At 42.8% G+C, this 17962-nt stretch overlaps 1 pseudogene; it reads left to right on the top strand.

Annotated features, from left to right (window-relative positions):
• The window catches only part of LOC119353934, a 75176-nt pseudogene that overhangs the window by 55804 nt on the left and 1410 nt on the right, over positions 1 to 17962 (top strand).

The following is a 17962-nucleotide window of genomic DNA, read 5'->3' as shown; positions in this document are numbered from 1 at the left end:
AATGATTCTGATATTGATGCTTTGGGGGTCAGGGTGTTCGATACTTTTTGTGCGGATCTTGTTCCACCCCTCCCTGAGTCTGATGAAGAGGATGACACATCTAAGACTATTATGGTTAGGTTCACTAAGCCTGGTTGTGAGGACCGGCTGGAGGGTCAAAATAAACCTAAACGCAAGTGGAAGCGGAAGATTTACCCGGCTTCGGCAGTGCGTAGGAGTGCTAGGATCCGTACTGCTAAAACATTTCATGACGAAATATGAAAGCAATCTTTTGGAATAGCAGAGGTCTAAAAGACTTGACTAAAAGAAGGTTTCTTGCAGAGGCGTCTCTCGAGCATAATCTAGATTTTATCGCATTGTCGGAAACAGGTAGAGATAATTTTTCACCACAGTTTCTCAATACTCTATCGGGAGGTATTGATTTTGATTGGCATTGTCTGCCACCGAGAGGAAGATCAGGAGGGATCTTACTCGGAGTTAGATGTGATTCGCTCGAAGTCTGAAGTGTGGTGATGGGAGACTTCACAGTTAAGTTTCGGGTGCGGTCGAAGGCCGATGGGTTTAATTGGGCTCTGGTGGCGGTATATGGTGCCACATAGCCTGAACTCAAACCTGAGTTCGTGGCTGATCTGGTTCCGATTTGCGGCTCTAAGCAGCTTCCAATCCTGGTGGGGGTGATTTCAACATTATTAGAAGGCGTGAGGAGAAAAACAATGATAATTTCGATGGGATATGGTCGTTTATGTTTAATACTAGCATTGAAAGCTTGGATCTGAGAGAGATAGAGCTTTCGGGAAGAAAATTCACATGGGCTAACGCGTTGCCAAATCCGACGTTTGGGAAGCTGGATCGAGTACTAGCTAGCGTCGAATGGGAACAGAAGTTTCCCTTCGTAACAGTTCAGGCACTTTCCCGTGGTATTTCTAACCACACGCCTTTATTTTTAGACTCTGGTGAGGCTACCCACTTGGGAAACAAAAACTCGTTTTCGTTCGAGCTGGCTTGGTTTGAACAAGACAGCTTATTTGATCTCGTAGCCAGGGAATGGGCTAAGGATGTAGGAGGCAGGACTGCGCTTGAGCGTTGGCAGAATAAGATCATGCACTTGAGAAGTTTCCTATGTGGGTGGGCTAAGCATCTTAGTGGGATTTACAAGGTCGAAAAGGAAAGGCTCCTTACCCTTATTCAGTCCCTAGATGTAAAAGCAGAATCCAGGGTGCTGCCGGCCTCGGAGCTTCATGCCAAGATTGACGCGGAGATGAGATTGAAAGAGCTTCTTCGTGAAGAGGAATTAAAGTGGGCGTTGCGGGCCAAGGTCCGACGAGTTGCCCAGGGGGACGCGAACACTCAATTCTTTCACATGATCGCCAATGGCAACCACAGAAAAAGCGGATTTTTCAGCTTGAGCAAGATGAAGGAATGATTTTAGGACAGGAGAACCTAAAATTGTACATAACCGAATATTACAAGCAGTTGTTTGGGCCACCAGAGGATAACTGTGTTTCTTTGGATGAGTCTAGGATTCAGGATGTTCCTCAACTTAGTGCTTTTGAGTATGATATTTTGGCTGCTCCTTTTTCTGAGAAAGAGGTGTTTGAGGCCATCTCGCAGATGAAAAATAATAAGGCTCCCGGCCCGGATGAATTTCCGGCAGAGTTCTATAAGAAGTGCTGGCATATTATTAAGGGGGGTTTGTTGCTGTTGTTTCATGATTTATTCTCTGGACAGTTTTAGCTATTTCAACTGAATTTTGGAACGATAACCATGCTTCCTAAGAAAACAGAGGCTGTGAGAATTGAGCAATTCAAGCCCATTTGTCTTCTTAATGTTAGTTTCAAAATCTTTACCAAGGTCGGGACTAATAGGCTCACGTAGATTACGCATTCTGTGGTGCAGCATTCCCAAACTGCTTTCATGCCAGACAGGAACATCCTAGAAGGGGTTGTGGTACTTCCTGAAATGATCCACGAGATTCACACAAAAAAACTAGATGGAGTTGTTTTCAAGGTGGATTTCGAGAAAGCGTATGATAAAGTCAAATGGCCTTTCCTTCAACAGGCCTTACGCATGAAGGGTTTTGATGAAGCCTGGCGACGCCAGGTAGAATCTTTCACGCAAAAAGGGAGTGTTGGAATTAAAGTGAATGATGACATAGGTCATTATTTTCAGACATACAAGGGCCTGAGACAAGGTGATCCAATGTCTCCTATTTTGTTCAACATTGTGGTTGGTATGTTGGCAATTTTGATAGGTAGGGCAAAGGAGGCTGGTCAGGTGGGTGGCTTGGTGCCTCATCTAGTTGATGGAGGTGTGTCTATCCTACAGTATGCTGATGATACGATCATCTTTATGGAGCACGACTTGGCAAAAGCGAGAAATATGAAACTCGTGTTATGCTTATTTGAACAATTAACTGGGTTGAAGATTAACTTTCATAAAAGCGAGTTGTTCTGTTTTGTTAGAGCCAATGAGGAACAAGAGGCTTATAGTCAATTGTTTCGATGCAAATTGGGGACTTTACCTTTCACGTACTTAGGTATACCCATTCACCATCGTAAGCTGACAAACAGAGAATGGAAGTGTATCGAGGATCGGTTTGAGAAGAAACTGAGTTGCTGGAAGGGAAAACTCATGTCATACGGAGCCCGATTGATTCTTAATAATTCGGTGCTCACAAGTATGTCTATGTTTCTCTTGTCTTTCTTCGAAGTCCCAGTTGGTGTTAGGAAAAAGGCTGGACTTTATCGATCCAGATTCTTCTGGCAGAGTGATGAACTAAAAAGAAAATACAGACTCGCCAAATGGGATATCATCTATCGACCAAGGGACCAGGGGGGCCTTGGCATTGAGAATTTTGAAGTCAAGAACAGATGTCTTCTCAGTAAGTGGCTGCATAAGTTATCAGTTGAGATTGATGCCACGTGGGCGTAGATTCTTCGTAGTAAGTATCTACAGTCCAAAACTTTGTCCCAGGTGATAGTGAGACAGATGGACTCGCCTTTTTGGAAGGGGCTCATGAGAGTAAAAGCAGCCTTCTTCAATAGGACAAAGTTTATAATCGGTAATGGCACTACCACGCGCCTCTGGGAGGATACTTGGCTTGGAGAGACACCGCTGGCGCTTCAGAATCCGTCCCTATATAGTATTGTTCAACGATGTGATGCTTATGTTGCAACGATACTGCAGTCCATCCCCCTTAATATTCATTTTAGGAGAACGCTTGTTGGCAACCGGTGGGAAGCGTGGCTTCATTTAGTGAGTAGACTGATGGAGGTTCAGCTATCTCATCAGCCCGATCAGTTGTGCTGGAAGCTTACTAGGTCTGGAGAGTTCACAGTTAAATCGATGTATATCGATGTCATCAATTCTAGCACCATTCCTAGTTCCAAATATGTTTGGAAAGTCAAAGTGCCTTTGAAAATTAAAGTGTTTATGTGGTTTGTACATAAACAAGTCATATTAACAAATGATAACTTGGTAAAGCGCAACTGGACAGGATCTACTAGGTGTAGTTTTTGTGATCGGGATGGAACTATCAAGCACCTTTTTTTGATTGCCCGTTGGCCAAAGTTTTGTGGCAGACGGTACACATTGCCTTTAACATTACTCCTCTGAATTCTAGCAGTACGTTATTTGGAACGTGGCTTGTTGGGATAGAGTCCGAAATAGCTAGACACATTCGCGTAGGAGTATGTGCTTTGTTGTGGGCTATTTGGAACTGCAGAAATGATTTGGCTTTTAACAGAACAACAAATATTCAGGTTTTGTAGGTTATATTCTGAGCCACTGCGCTGATCCGTATGTGGTCGTTACTTACTCTGACAGAGGTCAGGGAACGTTTGGTTACTGGATCTATCGGGTGGGAGATGGTAGCACGAGATATCTTCAACCGGTTTGGATAGGCGATTAGTTTTCCTATCTTTGTTATTCCTGCCGGTTGTGGCCTCTTGGCTTTTGTGTTTTCGGTGTTGTGGCTCTTTGTGAGCTTGCCGTTACTTTGTTTCAGACGGTAAGACCTTGTTGAACCTATTTGCTTATTTATAAAGTTGGTCGTATGCATCGTTCTGATGCAGAGGCCGGGGAGTCCCCCCTTTTCAGAAAAAAATTAACTCATGAATGTCCAACGGTTGTGTATTCCCTTCGTCCGAAAATACTTTAGTTTTGATGACAAGTATTTTCGGACGGTGGGAGTATTTCTTAACAAGCTCGAGAGGTCTTACTGAAGAAAACTGAACTTCAACAACTTCAGATGTTAGGTCATTCACTCTTTTCCAACACCAGAGCCATCAATAGATAAATCTATACACACTCATGATGCACCATGGACCGGTAAGCAATTGTTCACCATGCTAGTTAGCTTAAGCCATCAACTATATGAGTTCTTAAACATGAGGGGCAAGTGTGTATCTTTCATATATCTATATGTTCTCAGACCATTACTCAAGGAGGAGTTTGCTAATGAAGTTCATCTGGCATTGCATGGTGCCAAACAAGCATTTTGTAGATATCGCTAATTCCAAATTCCATGCCAAATCTAAAGTGTTATGGTGATTGATTATCTATCAAATTCTTATGAGATTTCATTCAGAACAATCTACCAATCAACAAAACTTCAATCATGGCAGTTAAGATTGTCTTTCGTGATGTTCTAAAGATGGTGCAACAACAAATTTCTAAAGATAATTCAATGATGATGATGTTATCTTCTAAAGAAGGTGCAACAACCCATTTCTAAACTCCAATGATGATGATGTTTAATGCAGGAAGTAACGATAGCATGTTAAGGTTTCTACAACAAACTGCTTGTGCTAGCTGGACTAGACATAAATCACTGAATATTGACAGTGTTGAGGGGACGGGTGAATGCTTGGGTGGTTAAAACTTATATAGTGTGATCAACAATTCTTTTTGCAGATGGTTTAAACCCATTGGAATTTCTTCATTAGATATCTGGTAGAGCGAAATTTTCAATGAGAATACAGATATTTTCAGGACATTAATAAGAAAACTTGCTGAAGATGCATAGCTGATGGCAATCTGGAAGGTGAACTTGGTGCCCATGTTGGTTCTTGGGCTTCTTGTTACATTTCAGAAGCTAGAGTAGGGGTCAAGCTATTTGTAGGTCAGCGCCACCCCCCCCCCCCGGCGCACCAAACTTCCGTTCTCCATAAAACTGCCCTCTGGTTAGAGTTATGTGTTTTCACACAAACGAGTTGAGGAAAATTCTTGAGGAAGTCCCAACAATTGTATTGAAAGAGCAGGGCTGTAGAATGCATTCATGGTACTTGAAGTTTGAGTTGTACCCACAGTTTGGTCACTATACTTTGAAAACCTAAAGTTACAATAACTAAAGACACAATTCCTGAGGCCCATCTGCCATCACTTGTTTCGATAGCCCATGCATTTCACTGACTTGTCATACATTTCACCAATGGCAGAGAAGAACTAACATGTTTTTTAGTAAGCAGCCAACTCCAATTCGCACACATTTGCGCCAATTGCGGTTACCCACCCATGGCAAGTGGCGACGATGCCAGTGGCGGTTGCGACGGCGATATATGTGCAAGATTCAAACGGCATCGGCAAGTGCACTGTGTGGGGTTGGAAAACAAGCGGCAACGCATGGTGGTGGTCACCATGGCCAGAGCCCCATTAGTTGCCATGGCGTTCAGCTCATGTTTTCCCCTGTCGCACCGCATGCATCATGCACTTGGGCTAATGGGGCCTTGGCGTCGCGATTCCACGGCACACCTTGGCTTGGGTGTGGCTCCTTCCCCAACATGGCGAGCTTGTGGTGCCACGACCCTGATGCGACATACGCGCTACTGCCCTAGTTGTAGGTTGAGTCCAACACAGTTGCGGGCTCTGTAATGACGGTGTTAGCCAATGGCTATGGTTGGAGTGCGCCTGTGCTTCACCATCACCGGCAACATTGTCAGAAGCTCAATCTCCTTCCCTGACATATTCCTCGACTTCACATCTCTAAGGGCCAGAGAAGCAGAGGCGACTCACGCTGCCATGAGGGTTGCCCCCTTGTATTTTCTCTTGGGGTGGCAATTTAGGTGCCCATATCCGACAAGAGAACCTTGTCGCACTAGGGTCAGATCAGGAGGCACACTTTGCCTCCCTCGCAAGTCCTATTGTCGTGCGTCATTTTCTACCGGGAGATTCTAAAGGTTAGATCCCTGGAGGAGAAGATGTGGAGAGCGTGCAATATGAGAATAGAGGAAAGGACTATATTTTCGGCAAGAATTTACATTCAAACGGTGATAATCGTAGTGTCCCTTTGAGGAGTAAGATGGATTCCCTTACTGATGTTAGCAAACCTTACCCTCTATAACTGTGGAGAGCAAACAGTGATGGTGACATAAGTTACCCACCAAAGGAAATGGGGGGATGTGGTAATTTTGTCTTGGACCTCAAATGCATGTTTTTGGTGAAAATGCATGCCTAGTTAGAAGAGAGGGCTGACAAAGTTGTGAGGAGTGAAATATTTGTAAAATCAACATTTAGTAGAAGTGATCAGTGCCCTTGCTTTGATCATTCGGGTAGGGTAAGAACTAACGTAAAGATGGTACAGAAGGCTGCAAATAAGGACTCAAGTGATAACTACCTACATTGTCCAGTAGCCACTTGTCTCCATGATGATGACCTAATTCACTTTTAGATGCATTGGGAAAAGGGTGAGCCAGTTGTTGTTTCTGATGTTCTTGAATCAACAAATGGTTTAAGTTAGGTGCAGATGGTTATGTGGCAGACATTGCAAGAAAGAGACCAGGGCAAGGCAGAAGATGAGAAGTTGGTTGTGAGGGTAATACATTGCCTTGATTGGTATGAGGTGCCGAACTCTATTCCACATGACAATATCCGTGGAGCAGTGCATCGTTTGCCATGCAAACTAGCCGAGCGGGGTGCAGCAACTCCATTGTGTCACCATGGACCAAACAAACCAGGAGACATGGCAACACCAGGAAAGGTGTCACACGGTCTTGAGGGTTTGCGGGCATAGCTGGTAGTAATAGTTGTTTGTCTAGCCACGCTGTTGAAGATAATCATTTCCCTAAAGGTGAGTTTGTTGGTCGTCGTGTACCAGCCACAGCAAATTCTGATGCATACTTTGCTAGCTCTAACGGATACAGATACACTAGCCCACACCATCGCAAGTAGCATCACTTAATTACTCCCCTCCCGGTCTAATCAAACATGAACTAACTTTGGTGACCAGACCACTAACGAGTTACACCACTATCCAACACCTCATGAACATGTGGGCACACTACTTCCAAGCAGCGGAGGTGTTGGCGACAGTGGTAGTTCGTGACACTGGAGCTATCGCCTAACCAACCCGTGCCGTTGAATAGTGAGGTGCAATAAGGTGCTAGCCAACTTGGGTGGCATTGCTGACGTGGGGGTGAAGATGCCATGCCATATGAATACCTTGAGCATTGGCGTCCAAAGCCATCATCAACATAGTTGTGCCAGGCCATAAGGGAGTGGAATCTTTGACCATGTTGGTCTTATGGGAGATTTGGCAAGAAAGGAACAAGTGCACATTCAGGGGCAAGATTTCTAAAATGAGATTGTTGCCACCATCAGACGAGCAATGGAGTTATGGCGACTAGCTGGAGCAAAATGCATTGAGCCCCCTTTTGGGGATCCAACATGAGAGATACTTTTAGTTTTCACTGGCCTATAGGGTTGCCTTTTATTAGTTGTTTTATTTAGTTATTCCTTGTCCTTTGGACCGCCACCATGTTATCTCCCACTGCTTCCTGCTAAACATCAATCGAAGCAAACAATTTGTTGGATCTTTCAACAAATTATACTTGGGACGTCTAACCCATATCACTAACTCCAGAATCTAGCTTCGGCCCGTATCCACAAACGATGTAGAATTATGGCGGATCTACAAAGCTAGAGAGAAATGCGAAGATCGTACCTTCAAGGCAAAGGTAGCGGATGTCGGTGAATAGGGCGGCACTATTAGTGTAGCACACAGCCTAGATCAGCTCGCGAATGTCGCGTGATTGAGGGCACACTTAAGGCGAAGCAAGATGTGAAGGGATCTCATCACAAAGTGGGGACAACACAATAAGGCGTGGTGTTCCACGTAGGGTTGCGGCCACCGGCATGGTCGGTGAAAACACATAGTCGTGAGCGTGGATCGCCAGAAAGCAAGATGATGGAGTGGACCAACTCGAGGACCATCAAGTTGTCGCTAATTTTTTTCCTTCAAAAGAAGTGTCATGGGGTAGGTGCTAATTTAAGTGGTTATATTGCAAAAGAAAACCTACAACCGAGGGCCTAGGTCATGCTAGATACCTACATGGGCAGTGAAATGGTCAATGGTTTGTATGTCAACAAAATACGTACGATATGAGTGGCGATGACCATAGGTGGGCCCTTCAAGCGTCTTTGATGACTGTAAATTGAGGTTTCCAGTGTACATTGACTAAAGTGCAGCCTTGAGACAAGTTTGAGTACCGTAGATGCATTTCTCAATGGAGGTATAGCAACACATATTGCACCATGAGTGGCAGGTTTGTGCTGGCCATGCGAAAGAATGGGCTGTGTTGCTCGGTGTTCGTGTTGTAAAGCTTGGTTGCCAAGATTAGTTTCAAGGTCCAATGATGACATTGTGTGCTGGATGCACTTCTTCCAAACCCCCAAGATCCTCTCCAAACTCATGTTTTCTTGTTCATCTCTAGGAAAGGAAAACATTAAACGGCCACACACCTCCACTAGAGAGACCACAAGCAGGTGCTACCCAATTGTACCTCCCAATCTTCGATTAACCCCGGGACATCTCCTAGCGCTATTCCTTCCATGCTCCTGCACTCTAAAATGGCTCTTTGGTCAGGCTATGTGTTCTTCACAAAATTGAGTCAAGAAGAGATAAGGAGAGAGTCTCTAGAGTTGTGTTGAAGAACGATGGGAGCAATGAAGGACAGGAGGGGCAAAACATAGGGATGTAGCATGAGCTACAGGAGAGAGGTAGTTATGTGGGCTTCACAGCTTGAACACTGCATTGCAGGGCCCATTCTTCAGCAAGGCTGACCTCCTAGAGATCGCTCCAGACCCTGATGGGCATGAGTGGGAGGTCATGCTCAGCGTCGACACATGTGCGCGGGGGATTTTTGAGAAAAGAACGAGGGTCCCACAACATCTACAACGACAGAGATTTCGATGGTTTACAACGTCTCGAACGACGGAGATTTCAATGTTCTGGCAATATTTCTTCTTCCCCAGGTCTTCAAATTTTTTTATGAAGATGACATTTTTAATTTTTTAAGGAATTTGTAGGAAATAAGTGTTTGAATTGAATCACTCAAACTCCACTATTTTTTGAGATATGCTTCACACGCTCTCAAACACACAAATAACCTACAAGAACTACATACATCAAGGATCATCTTGCTTGTGCTTCTCTTGCCCATCAGGATGCTACCAAGACTGCAATGGACCTCAATGTCCACCTTCGAGCTTCCGATGGTGAGCCACTTTATGTCCAGATTAGCTATTGTCATCATGTTGGGAGTCTTGCCTATCTAGCTTTCACTCGTTCTGATATCTCCTATATATAGTTCACATCCAGAGTCATGTCTCGTTTCCCACTCGGGTTTAACAGCTACCTCCTTGAGGTTCTTTCCACACTCCAGTTTGTTACAGCTTCATGCATATTCGAAAGCTATTTGGACAGTGATCCTTTACATCGACAATCGATTTCTTCTTATTGTGTTTTTCTTGCTGGTTCTGATTGCCTAGAAGATTAAGAAACAAGTTGCGGCATAGGTTGAGTTGTGAGCTATGGCTCTTTTGACAATATAGGTGACTTGGCCATGGTAGTTGCTTGAGGATTTTGGTGTTTTGGTCATTACACCGACTTCTTTTGTTAGCTAGTGCAGGTGATATTAGTATTGCGTGTGACCTTGTGAAGAATGAGCTCATCAAGCATATCGGTGTTGATGCTTTCTCCATGTGGTCCCATGTGCAAGATCAAGTGATTGTTGTACAGTATGTGTCTACCAAGCTACACATAGTGATTGTTTGGATATCACTGTAGGAGAAGTCTTGACGGCCTTGTTTTTTCGACCGGTAGAGGTGCAAACGGTGGCCTTTCGAGCTCATGTGGTTGTTGGGAATCGACGCACAAGTGCATGCTATGTACAAGGTTGATTGATCTTCGACAAAACTGGCAAGTCAGAAGCAAGCAGCTGGATGTATTCTTGCCGCCATATACGTAAGCACATGCACAAGCTGGCTGCTTAATTGATTCCGGTGAGATGCACGCATGGAAAACGCATAACACAGACCAAAGGTTGAACACATAGAACGACTAAGTTTTGTATGATTAATGTATCGAACAAGGTTGGGTACTTGGGTTCTATGTGTACGTACCACTTCTGTATCCTTCGCATCTGAAAGGAATAAAACAGTGAGTTCCCATGGGCTACAATTCCCAATTCAGATTTATGTTATAAATGTTTTGTACATTAAATAACTTGTTGCTTGATGGCTCATACGACCATATCACATTACACACATTTCGTAGCATTACTGTTTGATTGGACACTGATGTCAATGATATTTTTATTATTTTATTAAAACCCATTTATTGGATTTCCTCAAGTACCCCTTATCATTTGATACCCAAAAAGGTCGCATATAACGCTGTGTAAATGAGCCTAACAACACAAATCACTAACGCTTGATGATCTGTTTTGTCTTGGGCTTTGGGGCATTTCGTGACAACAAAATTAGCCTTGAAATGGAATGGAGACAAATAGGCAGCTCCACAAGAAAAGATCTTGAAATCACCAACACTTATGCAATTAAGATATGCCTTGTTCCAGCTTGGCCCTTATGCCCATTTCTGGGCTCTCCCCCTATGTGCATTTCTAGGCTCAAGTTCCTTGACCTGGTGAGGGATATACAAGGATCCCTTAAGAAGTTAAGAGTTCCTAGCAAAGAGTAAAAGGAGGAACTTCCTTTGCCGAATGCAGGCCAATTGAACATGCACAGGCAGTGCACTTATTATTCTCCTGGGTTTGGCTATGGACAATGCATTCATACAGTGTTTATTTTCGGCAATCCATGGGAGTAGCTTAGTATCCATAAGTATATCGTATTCGTATAACTATATGCTTAATTTGTGTTGAGATGAAGCTACATTTGTCTAGCTATGCTTAATTTGTGTTGAGATGAAGCTACCAGTATGTCTTACTTTTTTGCAAACTGCGAATAGTTAATCACATTAGTTAGCTTATTAGTAATAGCCGCGGCTTTGCTACAGGGAAGTAGTAAATTGTTGCTAGGGTTTGTCATACGTGTATAACTAAATAATCGCCTACAGTGTATGATCCTTGGTAGTTTTAGTTATTTATTGCCTTCCATATCAATTAATGATGGAGATGGATGCAAATTAGTACATAGTTCATTATTGGTATTTACTTATGAAGATACCACACACATGTGATGATGTCGTTAGCTGATATTCTAATTATATAAGCAAAGCCCGCTAATTTTACTACTTTGACTGATAGTAATAGTTCCAAGTTATAGCGCCTTTTGGTTATTTGAAGTTTGTTCCTAACTGCACTTCTTGGCTTTAACCTTGGGAAGGACATTCTCTTCAAATTCGGTCAATTCACTGACAACTATAACCTGAAGATAGTATGGGTATGGCACTTTGTAGCACCTGTTAGTGCTATTGTGAAAGTTCATATTTAGTATTGAAACTTCAGAATAGCATGCATAATCAAACTCATCCTGATCTTGAGATTTTATGAGGCGTTTTGCATCAGCAATATAGACCAGAAAAGTTTGGAATTTAACGTGTTACAGTATTTTTTGTTCAAATTTAAGTTGATGCCAAACCATTATGTGCAAGAAAGGTCTTGTGGGGTGCGTTTAAAAAAGATTATGTTTGCTCTTTTATAAGTAAGTAGAGATACGAATTTAAAACTTATCTGATGAATACACATCACCGATACTTTTTCTAAATTTACCGATTGTCATACCTCTTAGACTATTAGATGGTCAGGCACAACACTCTTATAATTCATTCTATAATTCTGAAGCTGGTAAAAATCTATATCATCTTGAGCAATGTCAATTTAATGTTTGCATCAGCTCATGTATGCACCAAAAATAGGTACAACAATTTCTGGGCCTGCAGTTTATTCAAGGTTCCCAGATGACCGCTTTCATGTATGCACGGAGGATGCGAAGTTTACCTAGGTCTGAGCACTAGATTTTACACCTAACCACTCTTTCAGGAAGTGTTCAACTCTGACCCTCATAGTCAATACCAGTGTCATTTATTGTCGACAACTTATCTTTGTCAGGAGAATTGGGGAATTTTCCATATCATTAATGAAATCTGTTGGCCCATCGTTGGTTCCTCTTGTTGACTGCCTGGGTGGCTACTCAGTGCCTTCTGAAGTTACTTTTCGTCTCAATTCTCTTGTTCACATGGTGAATAATAGTTGCCAAACATGTTAATGCTCATCTGTTTAAAGCTCTTGAAGAAATACCAGTTCATATTTCAAGGAGGATTTTCGAGAAAATGAGCAAGTTAGAGTTTACATGCTATGAACATTTGCACTTCATCCAGGCCCCTTTTCGGAAAAAAAGGAGGAGGCTCATAGCAGGAAAAGGAGCCACAATACTTTGATGTCCAGTAGGACTGAAGTTGAACAAAAATTAATGATGTGTTACAGATTTCACATTACGCCTTCCAAAATATACTACTTGGGACCTGAGAAAGAAGTTTCAAATTATGTGGTCAAGCATCATGGAATGTATGCTTCTAACTTTGCTAGAGTTACTTTTGTTGACGAAGACTGGAGTACGCTTTTTCTAGATGCTACCTCTACTAGAACTGGATGAGGGTTCTTTTCCCAACCCTTGAAAAGTGGCATGTATTATCGCATTTTATCCATCCTGAAATTGGGATCTTCCATTGGTCCAAAGAAGTATGAATTCCTGGCCTTCTCAGCAAGTCAACTTCGTGGAAGTTCTGTTTGGATGCTTGCTTCTAATGATTCCCTGACAAACAATTGAAATCCTCCAGACAAACAATTGAAATCCTACCACGGGATGTGGAAGAGATTCCAAATATTTAAGTCACAACTGATGGCACTAAGCACATATTTTCTGATGGAATTGGGAAGATGTCTGAGAGATTTGCCAAATAAATGGCTCACCGAATTGGAGTAGACAGTACTAACCCTCCTTCAGCTTTTCAAATAAGGTATGGTGGCTACAAAGGAGTTGTTGTTGTCGACTCTGATTCCTTTCGTAATCTTTCTCTGCGGCCTAGCATGAAGAAATTCGAATCTAAGAGCACAATTTTTAACATTACAACTTGGAGCAAAGCTAGCCATGCTATATGAATTGTGAAATTATCTCTCTCCTTTCAACTTTGGGAATAAGAGATGAGATATTTGAGTAGTTGCAACAAGATGACATGCATGAATTAGCTGAAATGTGGACGAACAGAGAAGCTACTCTATCTGCTCTCTCTATTCTGGCAAAAATTGGTACTGTCGAAACGAAGACATCATCTAAAATGTTACTGCAAGGTTATGAATACCCGTTGATGATTTTTAAGGCCCATCAAGATAATAGGCTGACCAACATAAGAAGTAGATGTAAGATTCATGTTCCGAAAAGGCCGTGTTCTTATTGGTTGTTTGGATGAAACAGACGGATTAGAATATGGTCAAGTGTACATAAGAATTACAAAAAACAGCAAAGAGCAGAAGGAAAATGGGCAGGTCATACTTAATGGGAAAGAGAAAACAACAATTGTTATTGGAAAAGTTGCAATATAAGAAAAATCCTTGTCTCCATCCTGGTGACATGAGAGTACTTGAAGCTGTATATGAGCATGGAGCTAAGAACCTGGTTGATTGTGTTGTCTTCCCTCAACGAGGAGAAAGGTAATACCGTAAGTTATACTGAAACTGAAAGGCGGCCATCTAGAGTTCATATTCTCAGCTTCGTCTCCATGTTAGATTGATATCCAGGCATCCAGCCATGTTACATACTTATACAAGTCCAATAGATGGATGTTGCTAATTATTGCTTTCTCATTAAATTAATCTTTGTTGTTCAAAAGGCCTTGTCCATATAGACTTTTATCTTTGACAATCAGGCCTCATCCAAATGAATGCTCTGGAGGCGATTTGGACAGGGATCTCTATTTTATCACTTGGGATGAGAAACTGATTCCAGAGAAGGTTGATACACCTATGGAATACACTCGAGGTATATTCTTGACAGTTTATTCGTTTTAATTTCTCTGCCTATGTTTTTGCTGCTAATTTTTACCGAAGATTGTTTTATTTGACTAATATCAATCTTTATACTTGCAAATACAATCGAAATATCAGTTTTTACAACTGTAGCATTTCAATAGTATTTATTATATTTTTTATGGAGGTGCCCTACTCCTCCAAAGGTGCGTGTGTTTGCTTGGAGGGTAGCGACAAACTGTCTTCCCACTTGGACAAATAAACATTCTCGTAATCTTGAACTGTCTAATCTTGGCCCTGTGTGTGCCACGGAACTGGAGGACACTTTCCATGCTCTCTGTAGATGCCCCCAAGCGGTCGCCCTATAGTAGTCAATGGCGCAGCAGTGGAACATCCCAGACGTCCGGCGGCTAGTGCACACAGGACCGGAGTGGCTCCTCCATGTGCCCGCTGACCTGCCGGAGGAGGAGCGCATGTACACGCTTATGACGATTTGGTGTTGCTGGCACGTAAGGAATGAGATCGTCCACGACAAACGGCCACCACCAGTGAAGGCCTCGACAAGGTTTCTGTCTAGCTATATTAGCTCCTTGCTGGCCCTTCAGGCAGACCCCCTTGGCGATCATGTGAAAGGGAAGATGGTGGCTGGCCACCATGTCAGGAGAAAACCAATATCGTATGCGTGCCAGGCAAAGGAGCAGGCTCCAAGATGGGAGGCACCGCCAGAAGGATGGGCAGCGCTTAACGTTGACGGCTCCTTCTGTGGCAAGGACGGGAGTGCTAGGGCGGGTATGGTTCTTCGAGACGAACATGGAGCTATAATCTTCTCTTCTAGCCGAGAGTTACGGCAGTGTGCGTCCCTACTGGAATCTGAACTTGCAGCATGTATGGAGGGCATTTCCCTAGCCTCTCAATGGTCTGCACTACCAATTGTTGTTCAAACGGACTGCCTAGATGTGGCCAAGCTGGTGAAGGAAGGTGGAGTAAACAGGTCGGAGCACCTGATGATGGTTCGTGAGATCACTAGGCTTCTACAGGAACGTGGGGAATATCTAGTCAAGCATGTAAGGAGAGAACAAAACGTTGTTAGCCTTTATTTAGCGAACTATGGTAGAATAAATAAGCGCACTGCAGTGTGGCTTCGATCCGGTCCGGACGAGGTGCCGGACCTATGTAATGCAGATCTGGTTGCTGCTTGATGAATGAAACCCCTTTTCCTCGCAAAAAAAAGTAGTATTTATTATCTTGAGGCCCCTCACATCTTTCTAAAACCTTTGCAGAGCAAAAACTAAGAAAATGCCTTAGGTGGTAAGTGCACGCACTTCATGAAACATGCGATATAGCAACATGACCAAAGAGAACTGCCTACGAGTGTCGAAGTCAGCCAGGATGGCATAACAGCCAACATAAAACTTTGAATGCTTTGAAACAAATATATGATCACAATGTACAATTAATAACTTTCTTGGCTGGCGCCAAAGGCTTGGCCAGACTGATCATGGAAGAGTCTTAGTTTGGTCATGGGTTGAGTGTGGGTCGTCTCTTTTATTGCTCGTGGTGTGTCAGGTTTATAGCTGTTGTCATGGTATGTGTGGGTGTGTGTTTTTACCGTATCTACATTTCTTCTTGATGCAATTATATGCAGCTCTCCTTCGTTCGAGATTTTTTTCAATAATTTTCCTTGAAATGCTTATTTCAGTTATGCAAACCAGTCTTAGCTTTAAAACGCTCTTCAGCATATATGTATTTTCCTCGTCTGACATGTGTATACCTGAAATCTTACCAGAACACCTGATGAACTACTGTCTATTCAGAAGTTCTTTGTCAATTACATGATAAATGACTCGCCCGGTGCAATCTCAACTGCTCACTTGATCCACGCGAACCGTCATCCAATGAAAGTTCGGAGCCCTGGGTCTCTCCAGCTAGCTGCTTGGCCAAGTCAGGAGCTCCAGCTAAAATGCCCCGGTCATTGTGACCAAGGGAGTACCCAGATTTCATGGAACGGTGGGACAAACCAATGTATATCTCCAATGGAGCTCTCGGCAAGATGTACCGAGCAGCTCCGAGTCGTATGTCGGGCTCTCCTGCTCTCTTGTCCTTGCTCAACCGAACACCGCATTCGATCAGGACGTGGTGGTCCCTAGCTTTGAGGAATTCCTGGAATCTGCAGAGTGCTACAACCTGTACGCTGGCCACCCTGATGCGCTACTACGGTGTAGAACACGAGGACGAGATCCTGACTGACAACATGCGGAGCAGGCTCCTGTACCTGAAGAAGGACAACAAGAGGTACATCGAGATGAAGGACCGCATCATCGATTCTGTCAAGTGCCTGCATAGGGAGGCACGGGGTTGGTTCACAAGCCAACCAAAAGCGGACGTGTCAAGGAGGGCGTAGGCTTGGTACCACGTGACCTATCGCCCGGACCACCGCTGGCTGGAAAAGCAGCAGTTCTGGAGCTTCCCGTGGATCATCTGTGACAAGCTGCTGAAGACTACCCATAATGAAAGTAACATAGATAGTAACATCACACATATCTAGATTAAATAGATGATATGGCATGTAATAAATGAAGAAAAAGATGAAAGTGATAATATAGCTAGTTATTATTAGTATGAGTAACATCATACATATCAAGGCAAGATGTGTCTATAGCCTAATAAATGAAGTGCTCCATGTTACCACATATATATTACTCCTCACTATAGAGGTAGTAATATAGATTAGTAACATGAGCATGTTACTATAGTCTATATTACTATCCATTATGGTTAATCTGAAGATCATGAAATACAATGAGCGTCGCAGGCAGCAGGTGGACGACGAGGCGGCAGGGCCCCAGCCCCGACTCCTGAGGGGCTGCAGCGTTGGCCGGCCAAGTAAGTGGGAGTTGGCAAGAAGATGTAATAAGTGGTAACCGCACATATGTCACTGGCAATATGTGTGATGATTGCACCGCTGCTATGTGTATGTATGTATACGTGGCTGCTGCCTGGAGGTCCACCTTTAGTCCCGGCTGGTAACACCAACCGGTACTAAAGGATTTTTTTTATAAAAAAATTAAATTTTTTTTGAATTTTTTTCCTGATTTTCTAATTTTTGAATTATTTAACCTCTAATCTCTAATTACCCTTCATTACTGCTCAATTTAATCTTTAATCATCCCTCATCATTCCAAATCATCTAATTTCTCGAACGGTCACCCATCGTTCCACTCCCCCAGCCTGAGCACGCTTAACTTTCGGGTTCTATTCTCCCTCGTTTCCAAGTCTGCACTTGTTGTTTTCCTGACAATAGTAAGATGTCCATCCTATTAACCCTCGGGAATTTAGCTTGAGCATGAAGTCACACATTTCACTGTTTGAGTTTGAAACTATTGTTCTAAAAAACAATAATTATTTAGTAACACTAATATTTATTGAATAAGTAATTTGACCATTGTTTGATCATAGTTTGATCACAGTTTGACCAGATTTGACCAAAATTCAAAAAAACTAAAATAATTATTTAGTAACACTAATATTCTTGAATAATTATTTAGTAACACTAATACTTCTTGAATAAGTAGTTTGACCATAGTTTGACCAGATTTAACGAAAATTAAAAAAACTAAAATTTGAGCATAATTTTTTTCCCTTTTGGAATTTGAGGATTCTAAAAATTTGCAAACAGGTTGTAGCCTATCAAAATCGGATAC

This window comes from Triticum dicoccoides, chromosome 1A, assembly GCF_002162155.2.
Source record: "Triticum dicoccoides isolate Atlit2015 ecotype Zavitan chromosome 1A, WEW_v2.0, whole genome shotgun sequence".
Classification (NCBI taxonomy): Eukaryota; Viridiplantae; Streptophyta; class Magnoliopsida; order Poales; family Poaceae; genus Triticum; species Triticum dicoccoides.
This window is presented reverse-complemented; position numbering and strand designations above follow the sequence as displayed.